The following is a 10590-nucleotide window of genomic DNA, read 5'->3' on the forward strand; positions in this document are numbered from 1 at the left end:
GAAGTGGATATCCCATTATACTTGGACTGATCAGAATCTTCTTAAGATCTTCAAAAGACCTTGGCAGTCATTGCCACTTAAATGTCACATCTTTCTTTGTGAGTTCTACCATTGGTCTTACTAGTTTGGCAAATTCTTTAACAAATCTACGGTAATATGATTCCATAGCCACAAACTGTCTGACTTCTTTGACATTTGTGGGTACCGGCCACTGAACTATCTTTGCAACATTGATTGGGTTATGCTCTATTCCTTCTTTCGATTCCACATGACCAAGAACAAGACTTCTTCCTGTAAGATCTCACACTTTTCAGGCTTTAACTTCAATCCAGCAGCTTTTATTCTCTCTAAAACTTCATACACTGTGCTCATATGCTGGCTAAAATCGGTGTCAGAGACAATCACATCATCAATATAAATAAGACAAGTTTCCCATTGTAAACCTTGAAGAGCAAGCTCCATTCCCGCTTTCCCGCATTCTTGTAAAGTAATTCCACTTGCACCTGTCAAACAAGCTGATTTGTTAAGCTGAGGTCTAATTTTTAGGACCAATTTATTGTAAACTCTGTCTGAAATGATTGTCCTTGTTGCTCCGGTATCAGTTGTTAAAATAACTGGCACATTTTCAATATTTCCTTTGATATAGACGCCACTACAAAATGTTCTTTTGCGCCGCACAATTTCTTCGGCTACACTTGCTGAGTCATCATGGCCATTTATGCTTGCCAGGACCTCCCTTCGGCCAATCGGCTTGGTCCTTTCATGTATAAAGGCTGATTTTGATAGAAGTCTTTTCTTGCAACTTGCCCATTCTGATACCTTGCATTCTTCAATGGACAATTACTAGCAAAATAATTTTCTTGGTTACAAGGATAACACTTAATTGTCTTGGGTTTTTGCTTAAAACCATGTTCAGTAGTTTGTTGTTGGGCTTGGGTTAACTGATTTAATTTGTCAAGCACTTGTTGCAACACATTTGTTTTTTGCCATTTGTTGTGACACCTGAAATGTCATTTTTTGTGTTACAGTTTTCTTTATTTTCTGATTTTAACTGCTTTCGTTGGCCCTTGTTTGGGACTCTGTATGCATGTTGGCTAGTGTGTTTATTATCTGTTTCAAACACTTCATAATCTATTTCATTTTCTGCTCCCGAAGATCCAGTTCTACGCATGAATTTTCTCTTTCTGTCATCGTGAAATTGGTGCCTATGTCTGGTTTGTATGTAATTGACAACATGGTACACTGCTTCATCAATGTCCTCGGGCTCTTTTATGAACTCAATTTCTGATCGTACTTCTTCATCTCGTAGACCATCCAGGAATGTTCTCACGAAATCTTCTTGTCGTGTTCTGTAGTCTCTCCTTGTATGGGCTTTGTCATATAGACGTTTTAGTTCTGCAGCATACTCCTTAGCTGTTTCACCTACTTTCTGATCTCGTTTGCTAAATTTTACAGCAAAAGTTCTTTGAGTTTCTATGACCCTAAATCTGCTGTTAATTTCACTGACAAGTTCTCTATAGTTGGTTAAAACTTCATGATGCAGTTGAGTGAACACAAATTCACCAGCACTACCTTGCAACTTTGGTAATAAATTGTCAAGTTTTTCTTCTTCATTCCAATGGAGTCTTTCAGCAATAATTTCAAACCTGTTTATCCATACTTTCCACTCATCTTTGCCAGTAAAAGAAGGAAATGTCATGCTTGAACTGCATTTATGAGGGTTTACACTACTTGTTTGCCTGTCATAAGTCCTGTTCTCCCTTGGATGCTGGTAACCAAAGTCACATATTTGTTCACCCTTACCTCTGTCATAACGGAAGTGGTTATTGTTTGCTTCCTGTTCCTGGGGGGAAATTTGTACTTGTTTGTTGTTTTTATCACATAAATTTGCTAGAAGTGTTGCAACATTCTGTAAAGCATTTGACATCTGATTTTGCATTGACACCATATTTATGACTGCATCTTTCATCCAATATGTTGTATTGCCATTTGACATTTCTACGTTGGAAACACTTTTGTTTAATCTAGGGGTACTGGACTTGGATGATGTTGGTGCTGTTTTATTTTCTTGATATGGTTCTTCAGAATGCTGGTTAGCTGCTGTTCTGAAGGATACTTCATTCTCTTATTTTGATTCGGAGTCCGACATTTTGCTTTCGAAGACTGGATTCAATCGCTGAGTCTATGTAGAAATCAAAGATTCCACTTCGCTGCAACCATAAATTATGTCACGAGCCGAGCGGTAGCTGTGATTTTTCTTCAATTTTTCCAAACTTAGAACTAAAATGGACTCTGATAAACAGTAAACTAAAAATAACATTTTGCCTATTCAGTTGTTTTAAAATTGTCGAAAAATATAAACTCAAGATTTATAACCTTTCCAAATTTTATTCATTCATATCAAATAAATTAAAAACAACTTTCAATATAGATCTATATATTTCTTAACAGACATATTATTTCTTAGACACTTATCATTACAGTACATGTCTAATATAGACCTGTCTGGTTGTTATTGTTAATTCACCCATTAACACAAATCTATTAGGATATTAATATACTGCAGTTAATATTGATCTGTTGTTTTAATGTCGTTTTGTCAACAGGAAGATATAAATATAATGGCCGACTTGATTAGCCTGCAAATGTGGAAAAACTATGAAAACATTTTCGTTCATACAGCATAAGGTAAAGTCTGTTCGAAAAGCTATGACGTAGGCCGGGTGGTATAGAGGCGGCGTTGACACGTAATGCTTGTATTCCTTCCGGATCACTGGCAGAATCAATTTTACGCATAAAAGCGATCCTGTTTTAGAACTGTTCAATACGGAAATCTGAAGAATGTTCATGGCGTATAACAAATCCGGGCTTGTTTTTATACTTCAACGGTTGTGATAGCAGGGTGAAGGATCACGTGACTTTGTAGGGTTTCCAATTAAACGTTAATGGATGTAAACACACCGGTAAGTGTTGCTTTTTTCAAATAACTTGCTTAAACATGTTTCCACAAGAATTTCAACTAATGCATAAAAACAGAAGAATGTTCATGGCGTAAAACAAATCCGGGCTTGTTTTTATACTTCAACGGTTGTGATAGCAGGGTGAAGGATCACGTGACTTTGTCGGGTTCCCAATTAAACGTTAATGGATGTAAACACACCGGTAAGTGTTGCTTTTATTTCAAATAACTTGCTTAAACATGTTTCCACAAGAATTTCAACTAATGCATAAAAACAGATTTTTTATGCTGCTTATGGGTTATGTTTCATGCAACGAGACATTTGTCACATATTTCAGCCGTATTCAAGGATCTATTCTTATACTTTAAGATATCGGCACAAAGAAAATCTTTGATTTATTTAAGATTGTTTGCAAATGTATTTCAATAACTTCAGATATCTGAAAAACAAGAAATATCTTTTAAAAGATATACGGCGTTGATGATGTAATGTATGCGACCAGTGAAAGGAGATGGAATGAATCAACCGTGTATTTTAATGAAGGTAGTGAGTGATTATAAGATAATATATTTTAATGTATTAACAAATAAAAATGAAGAACAAGAAGACGTGAAAGTGTATGTTTTATTGTCAATAAGTATTGTAATGACTATAGGTTTTCATAATTGAACGAGTAATACATTAGTTTCAATAGGAAAAGAAAACATATTCGTAACTGAAATTCTATGAACATAATATTGGAATAAAATAAAAGATAATGTGTTATAATGTGTACAGATGTTAGTAGAATGTAAACATAAAAGACTCAATATTGCAAGCATCATATTGATATGATTTTTTTTGCAGAAAAACAGAACTTTACATAAAAATGAACAAAACAAAGTACAAATAAACATATTTACACTTATAAACGCAAATATGGATTATAATAAATCAAAGACAGATATATTTCCAACACCTATATATTTCCTTAGTATCGCGGGCTACCGACCCAAACCCCCGCTTTGTCGATAGTGGTAAACAACTGCGTACCAGTAAAGTGCAATCTAGCCTGTTTTTGTAGTGGTTAGTGTGGCCGCTAGGGCATGTAAACAATAGATTCTTTAAATTGTAGAGACATGTGATTAATGCTATACTGCTTCGTAAACTAAGGAGAAACGTTTCGATGTAATGTTTAGAGGATGATTTGTATCATGACAGTTTTTAATTTATTGTAATTAACATGTAATTTACAATATATTCAGTTCAAATGATATGCATCCAATGTTTTAGTCTGGCAATCAGACTACCAATGTTTACGGTGATTTTTGTATTATTAGCCAATGCACAATTCATTTCGGACCTATCATGAATGAAGGTCATCTAAGGTCAAATGTGACGTTAAACAGCTTCCCCGAAAAGGTGTGATAACATTCGGTCCAGCCAGTGTGTATAAACCCGCGAAAAATTCGTTGATTCTGCACCGTAATAAGATGATACGGAGACGGAATTGTGAATTTATTATTCTCATGAAAGGAACGTTCAGGCTTACAATTTTTGGCATAGCTTAGACCTAAAATAAAACTTAGGGAAGGTTTTGTTTGTTTTTTGTTTTTAAAGCGAGATAAATTGTATTTATTTACAAGTTATTTATTTCTGTATGTAGACTTTCCAATATTGTTTCTCCTTTTTCTACTGCTTTGATAAATTTTTATGCAACATGGCGGCCATTTTAATTTTTATCGAGGACATTTACATTAGCATTATGTTTAACGTGAGTGAGAGCCTGAATGATTGCATAGCATTTCAAACTTATCAACACTTACTTTTAATTTCCATTTTCTTAGTCGCTCCGCCAAGTTATGTGTTGTTATTTCCATTTCTTAATTACGAACATGGCTATTATAATAAGGACAGTGGAGTTTCATAAACAACAAGATTTTATTGTTTTCACTATTTTAAAGGTTTCTTTTACATGTACAGGATATAACACCCAAAACTACTTCAAGTTTATTTTTTAATCTTTTGAATCTAGTTCATATGCATGCATATCTTATATTTAATCACTAACATGATACAACACAGTTCCCAGTCTAAAACACGGACCTCTACAACGATGTTTATTATGAGTTTATTGTGCATAAAAATGGCTTGTCAATGAGTAAACTTGTTTAATATTGGTCGTTCGCGAGGACAGTGTTTGTGTAAAATAATATCAAAAGTATATCCTGTCAGCTATAAATATCAAATAAATTAGTTAATGTATAAAACCACAACAAATAAAAGCAGTTTTTAATAAAAATATATTTGGTGTTTATGTCGTCATCATACACGTTTTCAGTAAACTGTTTTCGGGAAACACTTCTAATATTGGGTTCGACTTTACAATATTTATCTTTTTTTATTTATAATGTTATTCCAGCACATTCAGCCAAATAACAAAAGTATAACTAAATTAGTGCCCAGCATCGCCTTTATACGACATCACGTTCGGACCAACTAGCCAAATTTTGGCAATATTACTTTGTTAAGTGCGTTCTTTTTCAACATAATTTAATTAAATTGTCAAAGGAAATTTGTATTATTATTGAACCATTTTCTTGGTTTCAAGCAACAATATAAGAATTCGGGCTGGTTTGTTTGTCAAACAGCTGTTTTTAAGTTTGACGTAAAACATGACAGAAGACATCTCTTTTTGTAAGCACAACCCATTTTCACATTTTAAATACAATTTTTAAAGCAGTTTAAGTCGTTTATTAGTGTAAGCATATTAATTTGTTTTGGCAAAAACAGTTAACATTAATCAATACAATCAGTATAAGGAAAGGATTTAAATGAAAGAATAAAATCTTATATAGTTTCTCTCCTTGCAGTAATATTTACGCAATAAATGGGTGTATTTTAAGACTAGTTTGCATTGGATATGCCTGAAATAAGAAGTCTGTTATTATGACACTAACGACGTACTATTCAAATTGCGTAGATCGGGGCCGGGATGGGTATCAAAAACATGTTTTTTATGTCGAACGATGGAGTAATACACGTGAGGTAACGGACGTACCATCGTTCATACGAAAGATTGATATCCTTATGCTTATTAATTGCTTATGTATGTTAATGTTCATTTTAATGTGTGGTTTTCATCTGAGATTGTTTACGTGATAGTATAATAAACCTATTAATTTTTGGTGAAACTTGATTTATTGAAAGTACTCTGGTACGTGCAAATTTGGTGAAAAGTAGCATCGAGTTAAAATAGGTCCACTAAAAGTATGTCGCAGCAGTTTGTTAACATGTGTATGGAGATTAGTGAAAAGGGGGTTTAATGCATGTGCGTAAAGTGTCGACTCTGATTAGCCTGTGAAGTCCGCAAGTACTTTCTTTTAACATAAAATATCATAAAAGCGGAAAGTGTCGTTCCCTAATTAGCCTGTGCGGACTTCACAGGCTTATCTGAGACGACACTTTACGCACATGCATTAAACCCACTTTTCGCAGAGCACGACTCATATACTATCAAAAGTACCGTCGTACCCAAAATAACAATGCAGTAACAATATATAAAAACATAACAATCGCGCAATCAATGTGTAAATAAAATGAATTAATTAATTTCTCTCATATTTTAGTAGTATGACTTAATAAATAGCATAAAGGACTTATGAAACTTCGTAAACATTTTAGAAGAAAAATTCTTGTTAACTTTCGCTAGTCTTTTATCTTAGGCACACATACATGACCAGTTGCCTATATCATACAGGACATTACATATACAACGACACGCATGCTGCTGCGTTATTATTGACTATAATTTTGTGTTAAGTTTTTTCCGTTATGTTTTTTTCCAGGCCCCTGTCGCCCTTTGAATTGATAAATTAGCCTGGTTCCGACCGTATTTTTACCATACTATTTGATTTTAGAGGCTTGGATCGGATATCAGACGACATGTATATAATAAAATCGCCTATGAGTCAAACAATACTAGTATAAACAGGGTGCAGCATCATGTTGGTTTTCCCAATTAAACGTTACTAGATTAAACTAGGTAAGTGGTGCTTTTCTCCCAAACATCTTTAAAAACATTTTGTCTTAAGAATGTCAACTAGTGCATAAAAGACAGATAGTTATGCTGCTTATGGCAATGTGAAATACACCAGAATTACTTTATCTAATATGCATGTGTTCTTGTTCAAAAATTCTATTTTAACCAGATTTATACACGCGGCAAGCAAGGTGAAATTTTGTCACCGAATTAAGACGTATTCAAGGATTTATTCCTATACCTTAAGTTATCGACACAAACTGCAAGAAAATCTATCTTTTATGCACTAAAGCATGTTTTAAAATGTTTTTCAATTACTCAAGATGTTTGCAAAAATAAAGTTCTTAACTGTGTGTTTACATTCTGTCCAGCCCGTGTGTAAGCCCGTTAAAACTCCGTTGTTTCTGCACGCGATGCGTTCGTGGATTGAGACAATCATCAGATGCGTTTGTAAAAAAATGATGAAAAATTCACACATCACCAATGTTATCATGATATCGCAGGTATTCCATTACTGTATCATCAACAGTCACCGTATAATACATGTTCTTGTATAACGTATTCTCGGCTGCAGAAGTTGCTGATTTTTTTTCAATAGTCTAAAATGTGTGTGCTAGAAAAATCATAGTATTTGTCCGATAAACTCCAAAATCCATGCACATTGAATATTCTGGTATGAAATTGTTGGCAAAACATAAACAAACAGGTGACAATTTTACTGTTTTTATTTGTATTTTTCTAAGTTTTTATTCCATCAATGTGTCCAAGTGACAAAGATATTGTCACTTCACAGAAGCGACAACACCACGCTGGGTCCCGCATTCACCAACTCAAACGTAGACTTATAATGAGACAAAACAACAAAAACAAACCAAGACCTACAGAATACATTTGCCATAAATACCAGACACTTATGCTTATGTCAATTACATGTATCGTAAACATGTACCATAATGAAATGACGGCAACGCGAAACCAAGTTTCATTAAGTCTAAATAAAAATTTAATACAAAGGTCTAGGGATGAGTTGGTAAATAGGGGCCCTTAGGTTCTTATGAAGACAAACAAACAACACGAATTTTAACATGTAACATTATCTTAATAAAACAACACTAAACAACAATCAATTAACATTTGCTGTTACACCCTTAAAGTTAACTTGACATTGGTCATGTGCACTCAAAATCAGTCCATATTTTAAAACGTGTTCGCAAATTTCACCAAGGGTACAAGGTGAACTTTTCAACAACAGCTTAATGGGGTCATTAAGTTACGCAAAATGGATTACCCGGTAATGCGCTTAAAAAGATCATTCGATCAGATCGTGTTTTGGAGAGAAATCGGCAAAACAGTGCTATAATAAGCTTATCTGTGAAGGAAAATATCTACCCACAAGAAAGGGAAGAGATTTAATCTTCCCCCTTTATTCATATTTCTATCATAGCTGAACATGCTGGCCACATGCGAAACGCGCTTTTACTCTTTTTTTCAAGTAAAGAAACATACTCTTGAAAAACAACTACAGCAAATCATCGTATTTTCCATTGAGTAGCTGTTTTTCTTAAACACTTAAATGGGTCGTGCTCTGTGAAAAAGGGGTTTAATGCATGTGCGTAGAGTGTCGTTTGCACAGGCTAATCAGGGACGACAATATCCGCTTATGTGATATTTTGCGTTTGAAGAAAGTCTCTTCTTAGCAAAAATCAAGTTTAGGCGGAAAATGTCGTCCATGATTAGCCTGTGCGAACTGCACGGCTAATCTGGGACGACACTTTACGCACATGCATTTAACCCGTTTTCACAGGGCACGGCTCAAAAAGAATATAACAAGTTCCAATAGGTGCGTTTTGTTAAACTTATTAATTAGTCTGGTTAATTAACACGGTTAGCGGCTAATGCGGCTAGATCCACGTTTAACTATTAACTGTGTATCGTATGACAATGAGATTCGCATGTCAATCAGTGAATTTCCTATTTAAGGCAATCAAATGACAAAAATAGAATGCTAATGTGTAATTAAACAGTTTGAGATGTATTTCTATTCAAACAACCCTATGCATTAACGACCAAAATAAAATTGTAATGAAAAAGTTTATAAAAGTTTTGTCAATAGTAATATAGCGATTTTGTCTATTTTGTCGCGTATTAACGTATTGCGGTTTTACTAACGATTATGTGTTGCGAAAGGTGTTGTGATTCAATATCTCATTATAAGATTTATAACCTTAAGCAAGTTTCTTTGAATTAAATTAATATACATGCGCATCTATTTGCTTAAATAAAACGAGTGTACACGTTACGCATGCTATTTAAATAACTTTTCTGTAATGTATGTATACTAATCGAATTGGTAATCATGTGCTTAAGTCTATTACGAGCTGCACTGGAACAATGTATATGTGTTATTTAATACGGCACGATGCCAGTGAGCCGATTTAAATCGTGCAAAATACAAGCGTAAGTCGCCTTTAAACCGGCTTTGGATTTATTCAAATTTCTATCACATATTTAACGTCCTTGGTCTGGATCGAAAACTTGAAAGAAATCTCATGCATGTTAATAAGATGACATAGATATAGTATATATGTTTATCCCACTTTTACAGCGAATTCGGTTGATTAAAGGGATCTTTTCACGCTTTGGTAAATTGACAAAATTGAAAAAAGTTGTTTCAGATTCGCAAATTTTCGTTTTAGTTATGATATTTGTGAGGAAACAGTAATACTGAACATTTACCATGGTCTAATATAGCCATTATATGCATCTTTTGACGATTTTAAAACCTAAAAATTATAAAGCGTTGCAACGCGAAACGATTGAATAATTTGGAGAGTTCTGTTTTTGTCGTTAAATTTTGTGAAACTACGAAGATTGCTTATATAAGGTATAAAATACATCAAGTACGTGTACTCGGCGGAATAGCTCAGTAGGCTAAAGCGTTTTTACTTCAGGACTCTGGCAGGACTCCAGGGGTCACTGGTTCGAAACCTGGTCCGGGCAATGTTCTTTTCCTTTTTTTAATTTTATTCTTGATTTTTTACTGGAGCTTTTACGATCCAATGTTTACATTTATCGATATAAAGCATTTAATGAATAAGTTAAAAAATGCCAAAATCTGTGAAAAGGCACCTTTAAAGCCCCGTTGATTAAATATCATCTATAATCAACGGCAGAAAATGACGTCAATATTTCGACGAAATGACGTCATAAGTCCAGCGAAATTATCCAGTCAAAATAATTTTGTTTAAATAAAAAGTGGGATAAAAAGAATAATAGATTAGTGTTGATTATTGATCAGGTTTATCATGCTCGGCACGAAAACGAAAAAGCACTCGCCAAGGCTCGTGCTTTTTGTTTTCTAAGCCTCGCATAATAAACCTGATCTATAATCAACACTAACCCATTATTCTCTATATCCGTAACTGCTGTAAATCAAGATATTCTTATTGTTTCGTTGCACATAAAAATACATGCAATGTAATTGATGTTATAACGGCTACTAAAATATCTTGACCATACTCTAACAAACAAAATACAATAGATACAACTGCTTAACACAGAAAAATGTAAACAATACAATACAATACATTTTCCCGCTTTCCAAATCTA

This window comes from Dreissena polymorpha, chromosome 6 (assembly GCF_020536995.1).
Source record: "Dreissena polymorpha isolate Duluth1 chromosome 6, UMN_Dpol_1.0, whole genome shotgun sequence".
NCBI classification, from domain to species: domain Eukaryota; kingdom Metazoa; phylum Mollusca; class Bivalvia; order Myida; family Dreissenidae; genus Dreissena; species Dreissena polymorpha.